At 42.3% G+C, this 22,762-nt stretch overlaps 1 long non-coding RNA gene across 1 annotated transcript in view; it reads right to left on the bottom strand.

Moving 5' to 3' along the window:
* Positions 1-9,349: 9,349 nt before the first annotated feature.
* LOC144592109 (uncharacterized) overlaps positions 9,350-22,762 on the bottom strand; it is a 235,876-nt gene continuing 222,463 nt past the window's right edge. Inside the window, exon 4 of the long non-coding RNA XR_013547070.1 lies at positions 9,350-11,558. This is a non-coding gene — a long non-coding RNA (uncharacterized LOC144592109). The remainder of the gene's footprint in view (positions 11,559-22,762) is intronic.

Genomic DNA, 22,762 nt, shown 5'->3' on the forward strand with positions numbered 1-22,762 from the left:
ATATAATAGAGAAATGGAGGATATTTAAAGGTGAAATTTTGAGAGTACAGAGTCTTTATGTCCCTGTTCGGTGGAAAGGAAAGAATAATAATTTGAAAGAGCCGTGGTTTTCCAGGGAAATTGGACACTTGGTTCGGAAAAAGATGGAGATATACAATAAATATAAGCGGCAGGGAGTAAATGAGGTTCTTGAGGAATATAAAGAATGTAAAAGGAATCTTAAAAAGGAAATTAGAAAAGCGAAAAAAAGATATGAGGCTGCTTTGGCAAGTAATGTAAAAGTAAACCCCAAGGGGTTCTACAGATATGTCAATAGCAAAAGGATAGTGAGGGATAAAATTGGTCCATTAGAGAGTCAGAGTGGACAGCTATGTGCTGAGCCGGAAGAAATGGGGGAGATATTAAACAATTTCTTTTCTTCGGTATTTACCGAGGAGAAGGATATTGAATTATGTGAGGTAAGCGAAACAAGTAGAGTAGCGATGGAAATTAGGAGGATTAAAGAAGAGGAGGTACGGACACTTTTGAAGAATATAAAAGTGGATAAGTCTCCAGGTCCTGATAGGATATTCCCTAGGACATTGAGGGAAGTTAGTGCAGAAATAGCAGGGGCAATGACGGAAATATTTCAAACGTCATTAGAAACAGGGATGGTGCCGGAAGATTGGCGCATTGCGCATGTTGTGCCTTTGTTTAAAAAAGGTTCTAAAAGTAAACCTAGCAATTATAGACCTATTAGTTTGACGTCTGTGGTGGGAAAATTAATGGAAAAGATACTTAGGGACAATATATATAAATATTTGGATAATCAAGGCCTGATTAGAAACAGTCAACTTGGATTTGTGCCTGGAAGGTCATGTTTGACTAATCTTCTTGAATTTTTTGAAGAGGTTACCAGGGAAATTGATAAGGGCAAGGCTGTGGATGTTGTCTATATGGACTTCAGTAAGGCATTTGACAAGGTTCCACATGGAAGGTTGATTAAGAAGGTTAAATCGTTGGGTATTAATAGTGAGGTTGCAAGATGGATTCAACAATGGCTGAATGGGAGATACCAGAGGGTAACGGTTGACAATTGTATGTCAGGTTGGAGGCCAGTGTCTAGTGGAGTGCCCCAAGGATCTGTGTTGGGTCCACTGTTGTTTGTCATTTACATTAATGATCTGGATGATGGTGTGGCAAATTGGATTAGTAAATATGCAGATGATACTAAGATAGGTGGAGTAGTTGATAGTGAGGTAGATTTTCAAAGTCTACAGAGAGACTTGGGCCTTTTGGAAGGGTGGGCTGAAAGATGGCAGATGGAGTTTAATGCTGATAAGTGTGAGGTGCTGCATTTTGGTAGGACAAATCAAAATAGGACGTACAGGGTAAATGGTAGGGAATTGAGGAATGCAGTGGAACAGAGGGATCTGGGAATAACTGTGCATTGTTCCCTGAAGGTGGAATCTCATGTGGATAGGGTGGTGAAGAAGGCGTTTGGTATGCTTGCCTTTATAAATCAGAGCATCGAGTATAGAAGTTGGGATGTAATGTTGAAATTGTACAGGGCATTGGTGAGGCCGAATCTGGAGTATGGTGTGCAGTTCTGGTCGCCAAATTATAGGAAGGATGTCGACAAAATGGAGAGGGTACAGAGGAGATTTACTAGAATGTTGCCTGGGTTTCAGCACTTAGGCTACAGAGAGAGGTTGAACAGGTTGGGTCTTTATTCTTTGGAGCGTAGAAGGTTGAGGGGGGACTTGATAGAGGTTTTTAAAATTTTGAGAGGGACGGACAGAGTTGACGTGGGTAGGCTTTTCCCTTTGAGAGTGGGGAAGATTCCAACAAGGGGACATAGCTTCAGAATTGAGGGACAAAGGTTTAGGGGTAACATGAGGGGGAACTTCTTTACTCAGAGGGTTGTGGCTGTATGGAATGGGCTTCCGGTGGAAGTGGTGGAGGCTGGCTCGATTTTATTATTTAAGAGTAAATTGGATAGGTATATGGATAGGAGGGGATTGGAGGGTTATGGTCTGAGTGCAGGTAGATGAGACTAGGTCAGGGAGAATGGTCGGCGTGGACTGGTAGGGCCGGACAGGCCTGTTTCCATGCTGTAGTTGTTATATGTTGTTATATGTTAAACAAACACTCTTTAATACTATAAGTGTGACTGTTTTTCTGGTCAGACCACATATCTCTTGAAGTGGCTTGGCAATACTTTTTTTTAATTTGAAGACATTTGGTTCATTTTTATTACATTAAGGTGTTACACAAAATAAAGTTGGTTGTGTTGTTGTTGAAAACACTCCAGTAATAATGAATTTAATGCTATTCCTGCAAAAATCTGCTTATCTGGTTTTATGGGTTTTAATCTGAGGACAGGCCTTCACTGGGAAAGATTAAAATTCAGACTGCTTGAATCAGTCTCCTGTATGTTAATCTATTTTTGTTTGCTTCATTGAAATAACTGAAATTTCCATCTGTTCCTGATATTCTTAGTACTGTCCACGATATCTGCAGATGCCTATATCTATGTTTTTGTATAGTAGCATATGTTTCAATATTTAAATGTGTCTGCTTAATATTTGGAAGAAACTGAATATTAATTTATGGCAGTGCTTCCATATGACTCAGGAATGAAAATTGCAATCTGAGATTGAAGTTGACCTCTTTGTGACATGGTGATTTTTGGGCTATCAAAACACTTACATGGGGTGGCTTTTTTCCCTTGCCAGCTGGCATGCTCCCATCATCAGCTTGCGAAGGAATATAAAGGACTTCAATGTAACCCTGGCTTTCTCCAGCTTGGGTGCCACTGGCTCGATCAAATTACATCTACCAGTCCAACGCAACACGTAAGAGACATATGAGCAAAACATCAAGTGCTGGGGGGAACTCAACGGGTCAGGCAGTATCATATCATATCATATCATATCATATCATGTACATACAGCCGGAAACAGGCCTTTTCGGCCCTCCAAGTCCGTGCCGCCCAGTGATCCCCGTACATTAACACTATCCTACACCCACTAGGAACAATTTTTACATTTACCCAGCCAATTAACCTACATACCTGTACGTCTTTGGAGTGTGGGAGGAAACCGAAGATCTCGGAGTAAACCCACGCAGGTCACGGGGAGAACGTACAAACTCCTTACAGTGCAGCACCCGTAGTCAGGATCGAACCTGAGTCTCCGGCGCTGCATTCGCTGTAAAGCAGCAACTCTACCGCTGCGCTACCGTGCCGCCCATCTGGGGAGGGAATGGACAGACGACGTTTTGGGGCGGGACACTTCTTCAGACCGATTGTATTCGGGAGGAGAAAGCTGGAAAAATGAAGTAGGGATGGGACAAAGCAGGCAAGTGATATGTGGACACAGATGAGGGGATTTGGTTGGCAGGTGGGTGGACTAAGTGACAAAGGTGAGAAATGAAAAGGAGACAAAAGGATATCAGATAAGGAGAGAAGAGGAGTGAAATGTTAGACCATAGGGAGGGAGATAAGGGAAAGGGAATGTGGCGGGGAAGAAGGGCAGGATGGTGGGACCAATGGGTGTGCACCGGGGGTGGGGGCAGGGCACAGGAAAGGGAGAGGAAGCATCAGCTAAAACTGGAGGACTCAATGTTCATCCCGTGCTCATCGTGGCCATGCTCTCATTTCTCCGCTACCACCACTACTGGGAAGAAGGTGCAGGAGCCTGAAAACCCTGCCCACCAGGTTCATGAACAGCTTCTTGCCGGCAACAATCAGGCTCTTGAACAATACATGCATTAACCTCAGCAACTATGATCTTCCCTGGGCTGTGTCTTTGGTTGCACTATGGTTCAATCAATGGTTCGATGGTACCTTCTTGTCATGTGTACTTAAGTACATTGAAATGTTTTCTTTTCATACAGGGAGAACCCCCTGAGTCATGCTCAGTCTGATGAAGGGTCTCGACCCGAAACATCACCTATTCCCTTTCTCCAGAGATGCTGCCTGACCCGCTGAGTTACTCCAGCATTTTGTGTCTATCCCCTCACCTATATCCACCTGTCATTTGCCAGGCTCTGTCACACCCCATCCTCTTTTCCAGCTTTCCCCCCTCTTCTATAATCAGTCTGAAGAAGGGTCGCAATCTGGAATGGCACTTATCCATGTTCTCCAGAGATGCTGCCTGACCCACTGAGTTACTCCAGCACTTTGTGCTTCATTGTTCAGATCTGGGCTGCTCGTTTTCTCAAAAAAAATGAGGCTGCCAACCGATTGCTATTCCTCTGCATCTTCAGGGTCATTCCACCATCGTTAATCATCCTCACCATTCTCAGCAGTCACATGGGCTGAACCCTGTGACCTGGTATAGAATCATGATAACACACTTTGAAAACATCAATGTAATTCTCAGCTGCCCATCCAATGCAGTACCTGTATACAGGACTGCACTCTCTGGTTCTATGCTTACCCATCTAATTTATCAACCTCTCCAGTGCCAGGCTGATGTCAAACCAGGGACCTTCACAGTGAATGGTAGGGCCCTGGGGATTGTTGTAGAGCAGTGATATCTAGGAGTACAGGTACATAGTCGTTGATTAGTGCGGGTGTTAAGGGTTATGGGGAGAAAGCAGGAGAATGGGTTTAGGAGGGAGAGATAGATCAGCCATGATTGAATGGCGGAGTAGACTTGATGGGCCGAATGGCCTAATTCTGGTCCTATCACTTATGATTGTTCCATGAACGTGGAAGGCAGATAGGGCAAAGAAAGCTTTTGGTACATTACTGTAATCAGTCAGGTTATTGAGCATGGAAGTTAGGATGTTATGTTACAATTGTACAAGACGTTGGTGAGGCCGCATTTGGAATATAGTGGGCAGTTTTGATCACCCTGCCATAGGAAGGAAGTCATTAAGCTGGAAAGAATGCAGGGAAGACATAGAAACATCTTTCCAGGCGCATTAGCACAGCAACATAACAAATAAATATACAGTAATCAATATATTTATTCACAAAGTGCTGGAGTAACTCAGCAGGTCAGGCAGCATCTCGGGAGAGAAGGAATGGGTGCTGTTTCGGGTCAAGACCCTTCTTCAGACTGAAGAATAAATCAGACTTTGTGAATAAATCGATTTGTACCAGCATCTGCAGTTATTTTCTTATACTACAGTAATCAATAATACAATGAATTGTTACTAATACTAGTTATCCAGATCATAATACTTCAACCAAAGTATGTGATACAACCTAAACAAAATCCATTGTAGAAGATTCCTGAGGTTGGGTTGTGGTTCGGGTTGTGCAGTGCGGGTCAAAAGCCTGATGGCTGATGGGAAGAAGCGGTCCATGAACTTTGGACACTGGTGTTCTCAGGCTCCTGTTCATTCTTCCCGGTGGTAGCAATGAGATGAGAGCACGGTCAGGTTGGTGTGGATCTTTGATGCCTTTTTGAGGCAGCGCTTCCTGTAGATCCATTCCATTGTGAGGAAGTCAATATCTGTGATGGACTGGGCAATGCTCAACACTTTCTGCAGCCTCCGCCATTCTTGGGTGTTGCATCCCAGGCAGGTTGATTTTGTGTCATAACTAACCTGTCAAGAAAGTGGTAGTAATTGGTCTTCATTGATGACCCTGCTATAAAACAATTCACACCCAGACTACTTCCTCTCCTCAGAACTAGAGTGGATCAAAGTGTTTTCAATCCAGCGGTTTCACCTGGGTACCCCCCAGGACCTGCATCAGGGCAAAGGCTTGTGAGTATGTATGGATCTAAGTCCTCATTTTTATTCATAAAACCTGCGGCAAATCTCCATCGTCTCTATTCTTGACTAATTGGTAGAGATCCATTGCTTTGAATAATGAACAGGTCCAATATCAATAACTCTCAGAGACTATGGGAGGCAGATTGGTGGAATATGGAGGTGTATGGTGACAACATTCAATAAGGTGAAGTGAAAGGTTTGGCATTTGCTGAGTGGTGACATACTATAAACAAAATTAAACAATTTTAAAGAGGGTTCGGAAAACCACAGGGGTATGTGTGCATGAATCGATGAAGCTGGCCTTCTTTAGAAGGCTTAAACTATGTCACCAACATGTAAGTAGAGGCACAGAATCCAAAAGCAAGAAATTTAATATTTTACTAGACCCAATCCTCTCCAGCATTGGTGCAGCACCCTCTCTTCCCCCCGCCACCCCTTTCCCCCTCCCCCTTTCCCCTCCTCCTCCCCTCCACTCCTTCCCCCTCAATCCCCCTTATCCTCCCTCCTCCCCCCTCCCTCCCTCCCTCCTTCCTTCCCTCCCTCCCTCCCTCCCTCCCTCCCTCCCTCCCTCCCTCCCTCCCTCCCTCCCTCCCTCCCTCCCTCCCTCCCTCCCTCCCTCCCTCCCTCCCTCCCTCCCTAGGAGATAGATTTAAACTTTAAAATGTGAATAACTTAAAAATATAACACCAATTTCAATTAAACTTCTTCCATTAACACTAAAGGGACGACGGTGAGTAAGGTGGTCCTAAAATTGTTGCTCTATCGTGTACCGTTTTGGCAATAGCTCAGGAACAAACAAACAAGCAAATGAGAGTTTTAGTATATAGATAGATAGATAAATTGCTAGTTGGGTCTTTCCTGGACATTGTAGCCAAATTTTGGCAACATTCATTTGATCCAGTACAAGACAATAGACGATAGACAATAGACCCAATAGGTGCAGGAGTAGGCCATTCAGCCCTTCGAGCCAGCACCGCCATTCAATGCGATCATGGCTGCTCACTCTCAATCAGTACCCCGTTCCTGCCTTCTCCCCATACCCCCTCACTCCGCTATCCTTAAGAGCTCTATCCAGCTCTCTCTTGAAAGCATCCAACGAACTGGCCTCCACTGCCTTCTGAGGCAGAGAATTCCACACCTTCACCACTCTCTGACTGAAAAAGTTCTTCCTCATCTCCGTTCTAAATGGCCTACCCCTTATTCTTAAACTATAACACCAATTTCAATTAAACTTCTTCCATTAACACTAAAGGGACGACGGTGAGTAAGGTGGTCCTAAAATTGTTGCTCTATCGTGTACCGTTCAACTCCCTTGCTTCCACAATTGTAGAATTCACCCAGTATCAAATCTCATGTTCATTGCAATCATACCGATCTCTGGGATTAAATTTAGTCAGAATCTGGTACCGATTAATGCCTGTTGAAATTATGCCTGCACCTCACTGAAGTTTGGGAAGCTATTTGGAAATGATGCCTTAGCATTAAATAAGCTGAGATCCCAGTTTTCAACACATTTCTTGATACACTGATTGATTGAAAGATACAACATGGAAACAAGCCCTTTGACCCACCAAATCCATACCGACCATCAATCACCCTTTCACACGAGTTCTATGTATCCCACTTTCACATCCACTCCCTACACACTACAGACAAATTGACAAATGCCAATTAATCTACAAACCCGCTCATCTTAGGGATTAATTAAATGGAGAAAAGAGGCCAACGTTATCAGTATTTGAACAGCACTTTGACGAGCTGTACACTTTTCATTTCCCCACAATGATCCGCTGACCTCACACCATGGTCCAAGCAATCAATCTACATCATTCACTTGAAACAGTCTCTATAAACTGAATTCCCACTTCAAGTGTCACACTAATTTCTTGCAAATTTCATGTACTTCCAGCTATTCAACCATGACTGTTGTATCATTCAGATACTTCCACATGTTCAACAATAATTGTCATATCATTAAAAGGTCGTGCTTAGAGTTTTATTGTGTTGGAGGTGGGCATTGCCTGATGAGTACTTGGCATTAGTTAAATAAGAATTATCAGTACCATCTTGAACCTTATCCAGGCCTTCTTACTTGGAGGCACAGTGCTTCGTTTGCTGATGATGCTTAGGTTTGTTACAACTTGGTCAAAAAGGACACATCATTGGTTTCCGTCTTATCCTTCTGCCTTTTCCTTCTCCTGCTTCATCCACACCACATTTTTTTCCTATTACACCAGATTCACATATTTCCTCATGACTTAGTAGGATGCCTTTTGTCTCATCAACCCCATACTGGCTCACACGACAATGCCGCTTCCTCACTAATTTTCCCAGGTATCTATTCTCTCTACATTCCCATCAACTCCTCGTGTGCACACTGTGAGCAAGTTTATGTCAACGCACTTGGTCAGGAGTGTAGAACGTAGCAGCTCATGATAAAACTGACTGATGTGCAATATTTCTTTGATCCAAGCTTAAGCAGGCAAGCCATAAAAGTATCAATTTTGGGGCGGCCATGGTGGTGCAGCGGTAGAGTTGCAGCTTTACAGCACGCAACGCTGAAGATCGGGGTTCGATCCTGACTATGGGTGCTGTCTGTACGGAGTTTGTACGTTTTTGCCATGACCACGTGGGTTTTCGCCGAGATCTTCGGTTTACTCCCACACTCCACAGATATATAGGTATGTAGGTTAATTGGCTTGGTGTATGTGTGAATTGTCCCTAGTGTCTGTAGGATAGCGCTAATGTGCGAGGATCGCTGGTCGGCATGGACTTGGTGGGCTGAAGAGCCTGTTTCTGCGCTGTATCTCTAAACTAAACACGAGAGCCCCTAATGAGTGACTCTCCAGTCTGCCCAATACCTCTAAAAAATTGTTTAAATGGCACTGTGGTAGTCTCCAATATTTTTCTTGTATTACATGCATTACATCTTGATAAGCATATTCATCTTGTTGTTGGAGTCCTGACAAGAATCCAGGGCCAGATATATAAGGCAGGAAATCAGCAGTCAGAGTCACCTGCCACAAGAGAAGGACCCATGTAAACTCCCTGGGTGTCTTATGTTGATTATCGGTATTTTCTGGGCAAAAATTATATTTTAATGGACTGAAAACTCTTGTGGTTGCAGTGAAGCATTTAATGCAATGTGGTTACAATCACCCACTGCACCACAGGGAAGTTCTCTATGCCTACAGTGCCTTCTGATCTATACCCGAGGCAAAAAGAGATGAGTCACCTTATCCACGAATAGAAAGCCTCAGCCTTGTGAAGCAAGGCATTGCCTAAATGGGAAAGGTGATTGATGTCTGGGGCTTCTGCCTAGTTGGAATCAAATGTAAAAATACAGGGCTAAAATAGGCCCTGTCACCCACAGCATGTGACTGATCTCATTAACCACCTACCTGGAGGCTATTTGGTCCTATTTTACCGCTTATTTGATTTAATCAGTGAAACAGCATCCATAATATAATGGCATCACTGACTCTGTGAAGCATATCTCGCTGGCACACACATTATTTAAACTCTTTAATGTCTGTACACAATGGTCATTATGGAGCTAAACTTGTGCAAAGGTGCAATTCTTTTAATACAAGCTGCTTGGTTAAATGAATGATAGCATCAATCACCATGAAAGAATAGTAAAATATAAATTAGAAATATTTCAAATAATTTACAGAAATTGTAAGGTTACAATGAGACATTTGGAAATTGAAATGGAACATATGATTAGAATGGAATACATTAGAAAAAAACAAGATGTACGCGGTTGTATTCTATTTTTATATCCCTCTCAGCACTGTATAACTCATTTTTCATCCAAATCCCTTTATTGTAAGTGATCTACGGTTTCTATGGATACTGCCTCCACAATCCAAATGAAATCCTGTGAGCAAGTCAATTTAATTGAAAACAGAAAGATGGCATCTGCTTTCGTTATTGGACCAAACTTCTCTTAACACCCTGGCGTTTGAATATAATTATTTGAGCTATAAAGCATTCGATCTGCTGACACAACACAATGTGTACATGCTTAGTCCTCTTAAAAGTTACAAGTAGCATATGTTTGTGTTTCATCAGGAGTTCTGTCATCCATTTTATCATTATATTAAATCTAGGCACACATTTGCCTGCACTTTACTGTACACTGTATATTTAATATATCTTTCTGTTAATCCTTAAGGTACTAGGCACAGCATTTGTCAGTGCGAATATTAAAATGTTCCCATTTATGTACATGAATCTGGATTTAGGAATTAAATTCCATATATTTGCAACTTCTATTGTAATTGCCTGAAGTGTTTGCTTGTAACTGCAAGAACTAATTCAAATGTTGACAGCACAACATATTTTATACAATAATATAAATGTCTTTCTCAGAATAATGGTAGAGACATGCCTTCTACTTTCATCTTACATTGGTTACCACTCCTAACTTGTCCTCCCCATGCTAGTCATCAACTTTATCAGGTATGAACAAAAAATTGTATTTCTTTTCATATTATTATTTTCATCAAATTATTATAATTGAATAAGGTGATATCTAAACTTTCTTCTTCATTAATGATTAACGTCTGAACATCGGTTAAGTCTAAAGCTTGACACTCTCAATCTTGCCTCTGTGCCTGGCCTCTTACACTATTCCAATGAACTCTGATGTATGCTCAAGGAGGAGCACCTCATCTTTCAACTGGACAGGTTACAGCCTTTAGGACTCAACACTGAATTCTATAAAAGATACATACAAAATGCTGAAGTAACTCAGCGGGACAGGCTGCATCTCTGGAGAAAAGGAATGGGTGACGTTTCTGGTCGAGACCCTTCTTCAGACCCAACTCGACCTGAAATGTCACCCATTCCTTCTTTCCAGAGATGCTGCCTGTCCCGTTGAGTTACTCCATCATTTTGTATTAATCTTCCATTTCATATCATATCATATCATATATCTACAGCCGGAAACAGGCCTTTTCGGCCCTCCAAGTCCGTGCCGCCCAGTGATCCCCGTACATTAACACTATCCTACACCCACTAGGGACAATTTAAAAAAAATTTTTTTTTTACATTTACCCAGCCAATTAACCTACATACCTGTACGTCTTTGGAGTGTGGGAGGAAACCGAAGATCTCGGAGAAAACCCACGCAGGTCACGGGGAGAACGTACAAACTCCTTACAGTGCAGCACCCGTAGTCAGGATCGAACCTGTGTCTCCGGCGCTGCATTCGCTGTAAAGCAGCAACTCTACCGCTGCGCTACCGTGCCGCCCATTTAAACCAGCATCTGCAGTTCCTTCCTAGACTGAATTCTCTAACTTCAGATAATCACCCTCTCCCATTTGTTTCCGAGTTTGCCACTTCCGGTGAAAGAACACAAACCTGTAGTGAAAATCTTGTTTTTTGTTCTTTCTAAAATAGTGATCTGACTTGTTACTTATTTCCGGCATTCCCTGTTTTGTTTCGGACATTTAACACCCGCTCTGCATCCCACAGTTCCTTAGTTTTTATTTCCTCTCTGCCTGAATCATTTCCTTCAATTTGCCAGTGGTCGTTTGTTCTGAATAACATCCTTTCACAACAGCTGCTCCTTCACTTATATCGTACGTTCTCTCCTGCTCTCCATCCTATCATTGACATTCCCTATGTTTTCTTCATTTCTCCACACTACACTCTACTCTGCAACTTTTAACTTATTTCTAACCTTTCCTAGTTTTGAAGATAGGTCATCGACCTGAAATGTTAACTCTTTTTTTCTTTCTTCACAGATGCTGTCGTGGCTGCTGAATGTTTCCTCCTTTCGCGGATTTTATTTGTGGTCCTTAGTCTTTTTGCGTTCACCAATTCTGTGTTCCTATAAAAGCAATAGTCTTTATGTTTATTAAAGCAATCTGAAGATGGCAATAGCAAATGTCATGAGCACTGTAATCCCAGTGGTCATGTATATTTCTATCTCATTCAATTACTTTCTATGGAAGCAAGGTCTTTATTTTGTAGATTAATGGTTTAAATTGAGATTGACATTCAACCACTAACTATCAGTGTACCATGAAGTGCTTTTTTCTCTGGATCATCTAATTCCTGATGTTTGCCATTGTCTTTTTAATACCCCTCTGATGCACTTTCCACTGCAGTGGCAATCTGAGTCGAAGATCTTGGTAAACAATTTGCCGGCTCGTTGCTAGGATAAAAGATTAGAGCTTCTCTTCCAACTGCTTCCTGTTTGCAGATAGTATACAAAAAAATGAATCTAATCCACGCAATCCACTTATATTCAATTGCATGTTTTCCTGTAAGTGCATATATGCATACGTTTCACCCAGGTACTAATAGGCTGAGTTTTCTATTTGCAAGGGGCCTGAATTGAAAAGGCATCACAGATATGTAAGACTGCCAATGTTATGTCCGGAAGCACCTGAACACCATTAGGTAGTGAGAGAATTCTGTGTACCAAGCAGTGTTTGTTCAACATTAGAAATGCACTATAAAACTAATCCACATTATCTCCCGTCGCCTTTTTTTGCCCTTACTTTGCTATGTATTTTATTGCCATTTTCCATATTTCCATCTGAGAAATAAACGAGCCGGTGGCTTATAAAACACTGTTACTTTCAGTAAGCATCTGCATATATTGAAAAGTGCAGTAAAAGAAAAATCATCATCTTGCATCATTGGCATATTCTGTCAAGATCTAATACATTTGCAAAAACTGGACTAATACATGATAAGTACGAATACAGATCAAAATATTTATACATGATTGGAAAAGATTGGGTAGCAGAAACATCTGCCACCATATCAAAAAGCATGCACGCAAATTACTGTCAAAAATCTCCCAGGAGATGGAAAATAAAATGTTGCTACCCACCCTTGAGAGGAGGAAATGATCAGTCTGTAAACATCAATAAACATGACTGTCGAGTAACTGGGTAGATTATTATACAACCATTTGTAAGCAAGGAAAACTGATTATTGGCATCATAAAACAGCAGTGAAATAAATATCATGTAGAGATGTTGTGACAAAAAAATACATGGGTCACAATTCAGAGACAGGTTATTTGGCCCATCTGTCACAACCCTGCCCATAATGCTTCAATCCCTTTCCTTTGAATGATCTCACTGTTCATCTGATTAAAGCAATTCATTTTTGTTTTCTCTCTTGCCGAATTCAAATACATCTGCTATATTGCCCCAGAGCCTGCGTTGTTCTGCTGAAAAACCTTTACCCCGTCCAAAATTCCGGGATCGGGATAATTTAAAAGCCATCCTGCATTTGGCAGAATCGTGGTGACTTCTTGAATGAATGTGTGAAGGTTGTAATTCACCATGGCACCGTAGTACTTTCACAATGCCATGGGACATGGCATTCTTGATCCACCATGGTATAATTAGAAACTGTTCAAAAAAACAGGTCTGGTCTCCTTCACAGCAACAGTTATCTTAGACATTTAGCAGGCTAATATTTAATTGAGGTTGTCTCAATGCCCTCCTTGCAGTGGAAGTTAAGGCATAAGAAAGCTTAAAAACCTGTCATTCAGACTTACAATGTGTACCATTTTGAGATCTAATTGCCTAGCAATAAATGGTCCATGGCAAAGAAGGAGCATAAAACACAAGAAATTAATTAATAATGCTTATAGAAATAAAAAACATATACAGCAATGCTTCTTGCAGAACTTATAGAAAGGAACTTTATTAGCTTTATTTCTCAACATTATTTTTCCATCGAAAATACAAATTCCCTGCTATTTTTATTTATTTTTTCATATTTCAGATACAGCGCGGAAACAGGCCTTTTCGGCCCACCAAGTCCGCACCGCCCAGCGATCCCCGCACACTAACACTATCCTACACACACTAGGGACAATTTTTACATTTACCCAGTCAATTAACCTACATACTATGTAATAACATTGTAATTGCATTATCTTTGCTGTATATACTGAAGAACAATTTGTCTGAATATATCAATTTGAGGTTAAAACTTTTGCAGCATATTCATTGCAGGTTGATTTTGAGTCATGCATTAAAACAGAAGGATTGCAATTGCCTCTGAGCTCACCAAGGGTTAGTAACATGGTCTCTATGGCTACTGAGCTAAAAACAGTGTTATGCTTACAATAGTAGCAGGAGCAGTATTTTATTATTACACCATTTTTAAAGGTATTGTGCTCTGCATCATACATTTCACTTTTTTTTTCTTAGTACTTTCCACCTTGGTAGCTGAATTCATAAAGTTTGCAGAGAAGGAAAACTAATGGTCAACCTTCACACACTGTATTAAATATCACAAAAAATGATTTTCTTTTGTTAGTTCTTCACGGGAAGAATGCCTCAACCTTTGCAATAGGCAGGAATTTAGTTGAGGTAGCATAATTTCCACTCAGCAGCGCACAGGACAAGCTTGAGCAAAGACAGAGCAAAAGCATTCACTCTTTATCCAGTCTTTCCAAATAAAAGATTTAGGATCAGATTGCCAGCTCTGTCAAATGGTCCTCAACATGAGGAGAGCAGAAAGTGATTAAGTTACACCAGCAACATTTCAAAGTTTGGGAGTCACCAATTAATATTTTGTACTGCAGCATTTAGCTAAATTTTATATAATTAAACAAAGTAAACGATTCTTTTACTGTGAGAAAAATTACTACCAAATACCTCTTACAATAGTTTGATATATCATAAAGCATTATTTAGTCTGTGTTTGAAATCAACAATATGGTGGGAAATTTTAAATAAGCTTACACTAATCTATTTTTATGAGGGGTGTTTGCTATCAGCAATCACACAATGCTGTCATACATCCAATCTGAAATAAGCTGTCTTGTAATATAAAATGATTTATATCTTAGCCTCTAGAAAATGTGGCATAGAAACACAGAAAATAGGTGCAGGAGGAGGCCATTCGGCCCTTCTAGCCAGCATCGCCATTCATTGTGATCATGGCTGATCATCCACAATCAGTAAGCTGTGCAGACAAGGGGGGTTTATAGACAATAGACAATATAGACAATAGACAATAGGTGCAGGAGTAGGCCATTCAGCCCTTCGAGCCAGCACCGCCATTCAATGCGATCATGGCTGATCACTCTCAATCAGTACCCCGTTCCTGCCTTCTTCCCATACCCCCTCACTCCGCTATCCTTAAGAGCTCTATCCAGCTCTCTCTTGAAAGCATCCAACGAACTGGCCTCCACTGCCTTCTGAGGCAGAGAATTCCACACCTTCACCACTCTCTGACTGAAAAAGTTCTTCCTCATCTCCGTTCTAAATGGCCTACCCCTTATTCTTAAACTGTGTCCCCTTGTTCTGGACTCCCCCAACATTGGGAACATGTTTCCTGCCTCTAATGTGTCCAATCCCCTAATTATCTTATATGTTTCAATAAGATCCCCCCTCATCCTTCTAAATTCCAGTGTATACAAGCCTAACAGCCTTTCAACATACGTCAGTCCCGCCATTCCGGGAATTAACCTAGTGAACCTACGCTGCACGCCCTCAATAGCAAGAATATCCTTCCTCAAATTTGGAGACCAAAACTGCACACAGTACTCCAGGTGCGGTCTCACCAGGCCCCGGTACAACTGTAGAAGAACCTCTTTGCTCCTATACTCAACTCCTCTTGTTATGAAGGCCAACATTCCATTGGCTTTCTTCACTGCCTGCTGTACCTGCATGCTTCCTTTCAGTGACTGATGCACTAGGACACCCAGATCTCGTTGAACATCCCCTCTTCCTAACATGACTTATGATTGGCTCGGGGAGGGGGCAGTGGCGTGGCCTGCTCTGATAAGAAATGCCATAAAGATTGGTATTGGGCGTCCTTTCGGGGAGAGAACCTCAGCCTTGGACCGTGTCACGAACGGTGCCAGGTGATCTTGAACAGAAACATCCTGCGGTGCGTCCAGCTACGTACTCGGGGTTTGTGAGTGCGTTCGGGGGTATTCGAATATATGGGAGTGTATGCGCCTTATTTAGTAGTGTACAAAATTACTGAGTGAATCAAAACTGTTATCTGAATCCAGTGATTTATCGAACACACCACCAAGTTAATCCCTTCCTCACCCCTCTCCCTTCAGGCAACAAATACAGAAGCTTGTAAGTGCGCCCCACCAGACTCAGGAATAACTTCTTCCTCCCCGTTATCAGTCATCTGAAATGTTCTACCATAAGCCAGTGTGTTGTCCAATTGACCTATATCCCATTGCAGACATTGGACGTTGTCTATGGAACTGGTGCGCCGCAAGGTTGAGAAATATATTCTGCATTCTGTATCTTCCCCTTTGTTCTACTACTGTACTTGAGTTTAACTTGATTTTACTTATGTAGAGTATTAGCTGATCTGATTGGATAGCATGCAAAAAAAAGCTTTTCACCCTGGGTACATGTGACAATAATAAACCTAAACCTAAAAATAATGAGATTTGCCAGTCATTATGTTTGTGCATCCTTCTGTATGATAATAAAGTAGCTACCATACTTCCTACAGTGAGTACACTTCAAAACCATCAATTCATTTGTAAAATACTTTTGACAATTTTGATGTTGTGAAATGTATGATTAATAATAATAATAATACATTTTATTTATATAGCGCTTTTCATATACTCAAAGACGCTTTACAGAGATTTTGAGAACATAGGGGAAATGAATAAATAGATAAATAAGTAAATAAATAAATGAACAGAGAAAGGAGACAGAAGGTGAGGTGACCTTCAGTGGTTGAAGGCAGTACTGAACAGGTGAGACTTCAGCGATGTTTTGAATGTGGTGAGTGTGGGGGAGTCTCTAACGGTTTGGGGTAGTGAGTTCCATAGGGTGGGAGCAGCGATGGAGAAAGCCCTGTCCCCCCAGGATCTGAGTTTAGTCCGGATGTGGGGGGATAGGAGATTGGCAGCGGCAGAGCGGAGGGTGCAGGTGGGAGTGTGCCTGTGGAGGAGGTCGGTCAGGTAGGATGGGGCCAGGTTATGGAGGGCTTTGTAGGTTATGAGGAGGATTTTGTACTGGATTCTCTGGGGGATGGGGAGCCAGTGGAGTTTATAAAGGACGGGGGTGATATGGTCACGGATCGAGGTGTGTGTGAGTAGACGGGCAGCGGAGTTTTGAATGTATTGAAGTTTATTGATGATTTTTGAGGGTGCGCCATAGAGGAGGCTGTTGCAGTAGTCCAGACGGGAGGTGATGAAGGCGTGGATGAGGGTTTCTGCAGCTGTGGAGGAGAGGGATGGACGGAGACGGGCAATGTTTTTGAGGTGGAAGAAGGCTGTCTTTATGATGTGTTTGATGTGTTTGTCGAAGGAGAGGGTTTGATCAAGGATGATTCCAAGATTCCGGATGTGAGGTGAGGTGGATACTGGGAGACCATCAATGTTGAGGATGAAGTTTTGGGTGAATTTGGTGAGCATTTTTGGACCAATGATAATGATTTCAGATTTGTTGCAATTGAGTTTGAGGAAGTTTGATTGAAGCCAAGATTTTATTTCAGTAATGCAGTTTGTCAGTGTAGAGTGTGTGGTGGAGGAGATTGACTTGGTGGAGATGAGGAGCTGGATATCATCGGCGAAGCAGTGGAAGTTGAGACTATGACGGCGGATTAATTGACCAAGGGGGAACAGGTAGAGGATGAAGAGGAGGGGGCCAAGGACTGAGCCTTGGGGGACACCTTGGGGGAGGGGAGCGGTGGGGGATTTACAGTTGTTAATGGAGATGAACTGGTGTCTGTCAGAGAGGTAAGATTTGAACCAGGATAGGGCTGTGCCGGTGATGTTAAGGGAGGTTTCAAGTCGGGTGAGGAGAATGGAGTGATTTATGGTGTCAAAGGCGGCGCTGAGGTCAAGTAGGATGAGGATGTTGAGGTTGCCAGCGTCGGAGGAGAGGAGAATGTCGTTTGTGATTTTGAGGAGCGCAGTTTCAGTACAGTGGTTTGAGCGGAATCCGGATTGGAAAGTTTCATACAGGTTATTGGTAGAGAGGTGGTATTTGAGTTGGGAAGCTACAGCACGTTCCAAAACTTTGGACAGAAAGGGTAGGTTGGAGATTGGTCTGAAGTTGTTTGGGGTGTCAGGGTTTAGACCAGGTTTTTTCAGAATGGGGGTGACAGCAGCGATTTTGAGGGATGGCGGGACGATGCCAGTGGACAGGGAGGAGTTTATTGTTGCAGTGATAAATGGAGAGAGAGCAGGAAGGCAGGCTTTGACAAAGCTGGAGGGGATGGGGTCCAGAGAGCAGGTGGCAGTTTTTATTCCTGTGAAGAGGTCAGAGAGGTCGGTGGTGGAGATTGGGGAGAACTGAGGCAGGGGCTGACAGGATAAGGTTTGAGGGGGAGCAGGTGCGTTGGTGGTTAAGGTGCTGTAGATGTTGTCTATTTTGCTTTGGAAGATTGGACATTAGGACAGTTTCTTCCCAGCTGTTATCAGGCTCCAGAATCATCCTACCGCAACCAGAGAGCAGTTCTGAACTACTATCTACCTCACCGAGGACACTCGGACTATCTTTGATTGGACTTTACTGGCTTTATCCTTGTGCTAAATGTTATTCCCTTGTCATGTATCTGTGCACCGTGAATGGCTCCATTGTAATCATGTATTGTCTTTCCGCTGGCTGGTTAGCACGCAACAAAAGCTTTTCACTGTAGCTTGGTACACGTGACAGTAAACTAAACTGAACAGTGTTAAATTAAACTCTTTCTTCTTAGTTAGTATGGCTCACAGATGCCATTTTATTTTTTAGCCTTTGGTTAGTTGCTGTTACCCAGAAACGTAATCAATCACTTGACCAAGTGGACCCATTGGGCCCAAACCTCTCCTGCATTGGTGCAGCACCCTCTCCTCCCTCCCCTCCCCTCTCTCCCCCTTCCCCCTCCCTCCTTCCTCCCCTCCCTCTCCCCCTCCCCCACCCCCTCCCTCCCCCTCCCCTCCCCTTCCCCTTCCCCTCCCCCTTCTCCTCCCCCACACTCCATCCCCCTCAATCCCCCTTATCCCTCCTCTCCCCTCAATCCCAACCCCTCCCTCCCTCCCTCCCCCCTCCCTCCCTAGGAGATAGATTTAAACTTTAAAATATGAATAACTTAAAAAATATAACACCGATTTCAATGAAACATCTTCTATTAGCACCAAAGGGATGACAGTGAGTAAGGTGGGCTTAAAATTGTCAAGCTACCGTGTACCGTTTTAGCTGTAGTTCAGGAACAAACAAACAATCAAACAAACAAACAAACAAACGAGACTTTTAGCATATAGATTTGAAAAAAGCCATAGAACACTAAACATTAAAAAAAGGATGAAAGATCTGAACTTGAAATTGTCTCTGATAAAAAAGGTTATCTTTTGGCACTAGAAAAATGGAATTAATAAGAATAATGCAGCTGGAACAGAATGTAGAACTGTACAGCACACAATATCTATGCTGAATGTGAAGCCAAGTGACATTAATCACCTCTGCCTGCATGTGATCCATATCCCTCCATTTCCTGCATATCCAAGTGTCTTTCTATAAGCCCCTTAAATGCTACTATTTTACCTGCATGCACCACCCAGGGCAGCATATTCCAAATGGGCAGCATATTCCAGACACCCATTCTTTGAGTAAAACATGTCCTGCATATCTTCATTAAATTTTCTCCCTCTGAACTTAAACCGAAGCCCTCTAGTCTTTGACATTTCCACCCGGCAAAACTGAGAGCTTGTTGGGAAATGGCTTCATCTCATCACAGAATTCTAAATAGAATCAGGTTGGATATATTGCACTGCAAAGGTCCATCCAGCACAGCCAGTCCACGCCTGTCTTTCTACAGCTAAATCTAACAGCATTGGCCATTATTCTCTTCTCCCTCATGTGTTTGCCCAGCCACCCCTTAAATATTTCCATTCTATTTGAATCAATCATTCCCTGTGGCAGTGAGTTCCAGTTCTCATCATTCTTTAAGAAGCTCCTTTTTAGCTGATTGAATGAAAGATACAGCATTAAAACAGGCCCTTCGGCCCACCGCATCCACACTGACCATTGACCACCCATTCACACTAGATCCAAGTTATCCTAATTTTGCATCCACTCCATTCACACTCCTATTTAGAGAGTCCAATTAACCAACAATTCCACACATCTTTGGGATGTGGGAGGAAATAGGTGCATTCGGAGGAAGCCCATGTGGTCACATGGAGAATGTGCAAACTCCACACAGACAGCACCTGAGATCAGGATTGAACTTGGGTCTCTGCCAGTAGAAGGCAGCAGCTCGACCAGCTTTGGATTTCTTGGTGGCTCTCTTACATTAATGGCCTTGAATTAAGCTCCTCCCAGCAAGTTGAAAGACGGTAACTGCAACACTGAAAACACTTCATACTTTTAAAGACCCTTAAAAGCTCCCTGGCTAACTCATCCCTTCCCACCCCCCCCCCCCCCCACCCCTGGTACCTGCCCCTGCAACCGCAAAAGATGCAACACCTGTCGGTATACCTCCTCTCTCGACTCTATCCAGGGACCCCGACAGTCCTTTCAGGTTTGGCAGAGGTTCACTTGCACCTCCTCCAACCTCATCTACTGTATCCGTTGTTCAAGATGTGGTCTCTTATACATCGGCGAGACCAAACGCAGACTGGGCGATCGTTTCGCGGAACACCTTCGCTCAGCCTGCCTGAACCAACCTGATTTCTTGGTTGCTGGACGCTTTAATTCTCCTTCCCATTCCTACACAGACCTTTCTGTCCTCGGCCTCCTCCATTGTCAGAGTGAGGCTAAACGCAAATTGGAGGAACAGCATCTCATATTTCACTTGGGCAACTTACAGCCCAGTGGTATGAGCATTGATTTTTCTCACTTCAGGTAGCCCCGGAATTCCCTCTCTCTCTATCCCTCCCCCACCCAAGTCGCATTAGCTTCTCCTTTTCACCCTACAAACAGCTTACAATGGCCTGTTTTCTTGGTCATCGTTACATTTTTGCATATCTTTCATTCATTGTTCTTTATCTCTCCACATCGTCTATATCTCTCATTTCCCTTATCCCTAACCAGTTTGAGGAAGGGTCTCAACCCAAAACATTACCCATTCCTTCTCTCTTACTTTTCACTCTTTTTGCAAAAAAATATAATCGTGCTTGATTGTTTTTTTATTTACAATCTTGCTAACCTGTGGAACAACTTTTAGTGAATAAAATTTCTACCTCCTATGTAATCAGTGACTGCCCTATTTTTCCTAACTTGCATTTATCTCTGTTGAACTTAATTTGCCAATTTCTTACCCATTATTAATGTCCAGCGGAAATTAATTAATGTCCTCCTCAGTGCTGACTATTCCACCACATCAGAAGATTTTGGAACCATCTACAAATTTAGAAACTGATATTTGATTCCAAGATCTAAATCACATTAAAGTGAATCGTGAACAGCACTGATGCTGGTAAATTTCAATACTCTTTCAATCGCAACCTTTTGTTTCAATTCTTAATCCATTCAACTCCATCTGTCTTAATTCCACATTTTCCATATCCGTATTCATTTGTATACAACTCCCTGCTCATTCTGCTCAGAAAAATAGTTTTAAATGGAAATTTAAATTTAAATGGGAAATGGAAAATGGAAATGGTACTTTTGATCAGAGCAATATTTTAGATTAAAATTAAAGCCACATCCCAGAGCTGTGCAGGACGTTCGAGTGACTTGTTGAAATCCTAATTAATTGTTTTGTGTTTTGTTCTGAAGGAATGATGTAACTTTGATTGGTGTAGAAAGGAACTGCAGAGGCTGGTTTAAAATGAAGATAGACACAAAAGCTGGAGAAACTCGGCGGGTCAGACTGCATCTCTGGAGAAAAGGAATAGGTCCTTTCCTTTCCTATTCCTATTCCTTTTCTCCAGAGAAGCTGTCTGACCCGCTGGCTCACTCCATCTTTTTGTGTCTAACTCTGTTTGGTATCGCATACCTCTGGTCCAGGTTGCAATCTTTGAAATAACTTGGAAGTAAACAGATTACTTGCACAGCATTACTACTGTTTGGAAACTTCTCCAAAAAATTGAATAAAATTGGCCAAATAAGATTTTCAGATATTTCAGGCCGACTGTTTTGCTGTTTCTAGAAGATATTCCATTCTCTCCTTTAATATGAATTCCATTAGGCTGCTCTATAATTCCTTGGGCAGCTCCTACCCCACTTCTTACATATGGATACTACATAAGCTATCCACCAGTGTTCTGGCAGTACATCTTGTTCCACTGAATTACTAATCATGTGTAGTACTGCCTCTACCACCTCATCTTTAGATTTTCCTAAAATTGAGCAATCCATCTGAATCGGGGACTTATCTGCTTTGTTTGATTAGTTTATTTAGCATTTCATCTATGCCACTTTATTTGTCTTCAGTTATTCCCTTCTGTTTAGATAATGCATGGAATCTCGTGAATGTTTAGTTTGCTTTTTCCTTTGAGCAGGATATATTCTTTGCTGTAATCTGTTGAATTTCATTTTAAATGTTTTGAGATTGGTTTTACTCCAATCTAATAATCTGATGTTCATCCACAAATGTGAATGTCATGAACATGAGGTTAATCCCCGGGATGGCGGGACTGTTATATGACGAAAGATTGGAAAGACTGGAATTTAAAAGGATGAGAGGGGATCTTATAGAAACGTATAAAATTATAAAAGGACTGGGCAAGCTAGATGCAGGAAATGTTGGGGGAATCCAGAACCAGTGGCCACAGTCTAAGAATAAAAGGGAGGCCATTTCAAACTGAGATGAGAAAAACTTTTTCACCCAGAGTTGTGAATTTGTGGAATTCTTTGCGACAGAAGGCAGCAGAGGCCAATTCACTGGATGAATTTAAAAAAGAGGTGGATAGAGCTCTAGGGGCTAGCGGAATCAAGGGATATGGGGAGAAGGCAGGCAAGGGTTATTGATTGTGGATGATCAGCCATGATCACAATGAATGGCGGTGTTGGCTCGAAGGGCAAAATGGCCTCCTCCTGCACCTGTTTTCTCTGTTTCTATGAACATGCCACTGGGCTTTGCTGGCTGGATATAACATGGACTTCAGCAACAGAACTTGAACTTGCTGGATTCTACAAG

This window comes from Rhinoraja longicauda, chromosome 3, assembly GCF_053455715.1.
Source record: "Rhinoraja longicauda isolate Sanriku21f chromosome 3, sRhiLon1.1, whole genome shotgun sequence".
NCBI lineage: Eukaryota > Metazoa > Chordata > Chondrichthyes > Rajiformes > Arhynchobatidae > Rhinoraja > Rhinoraja longicauda.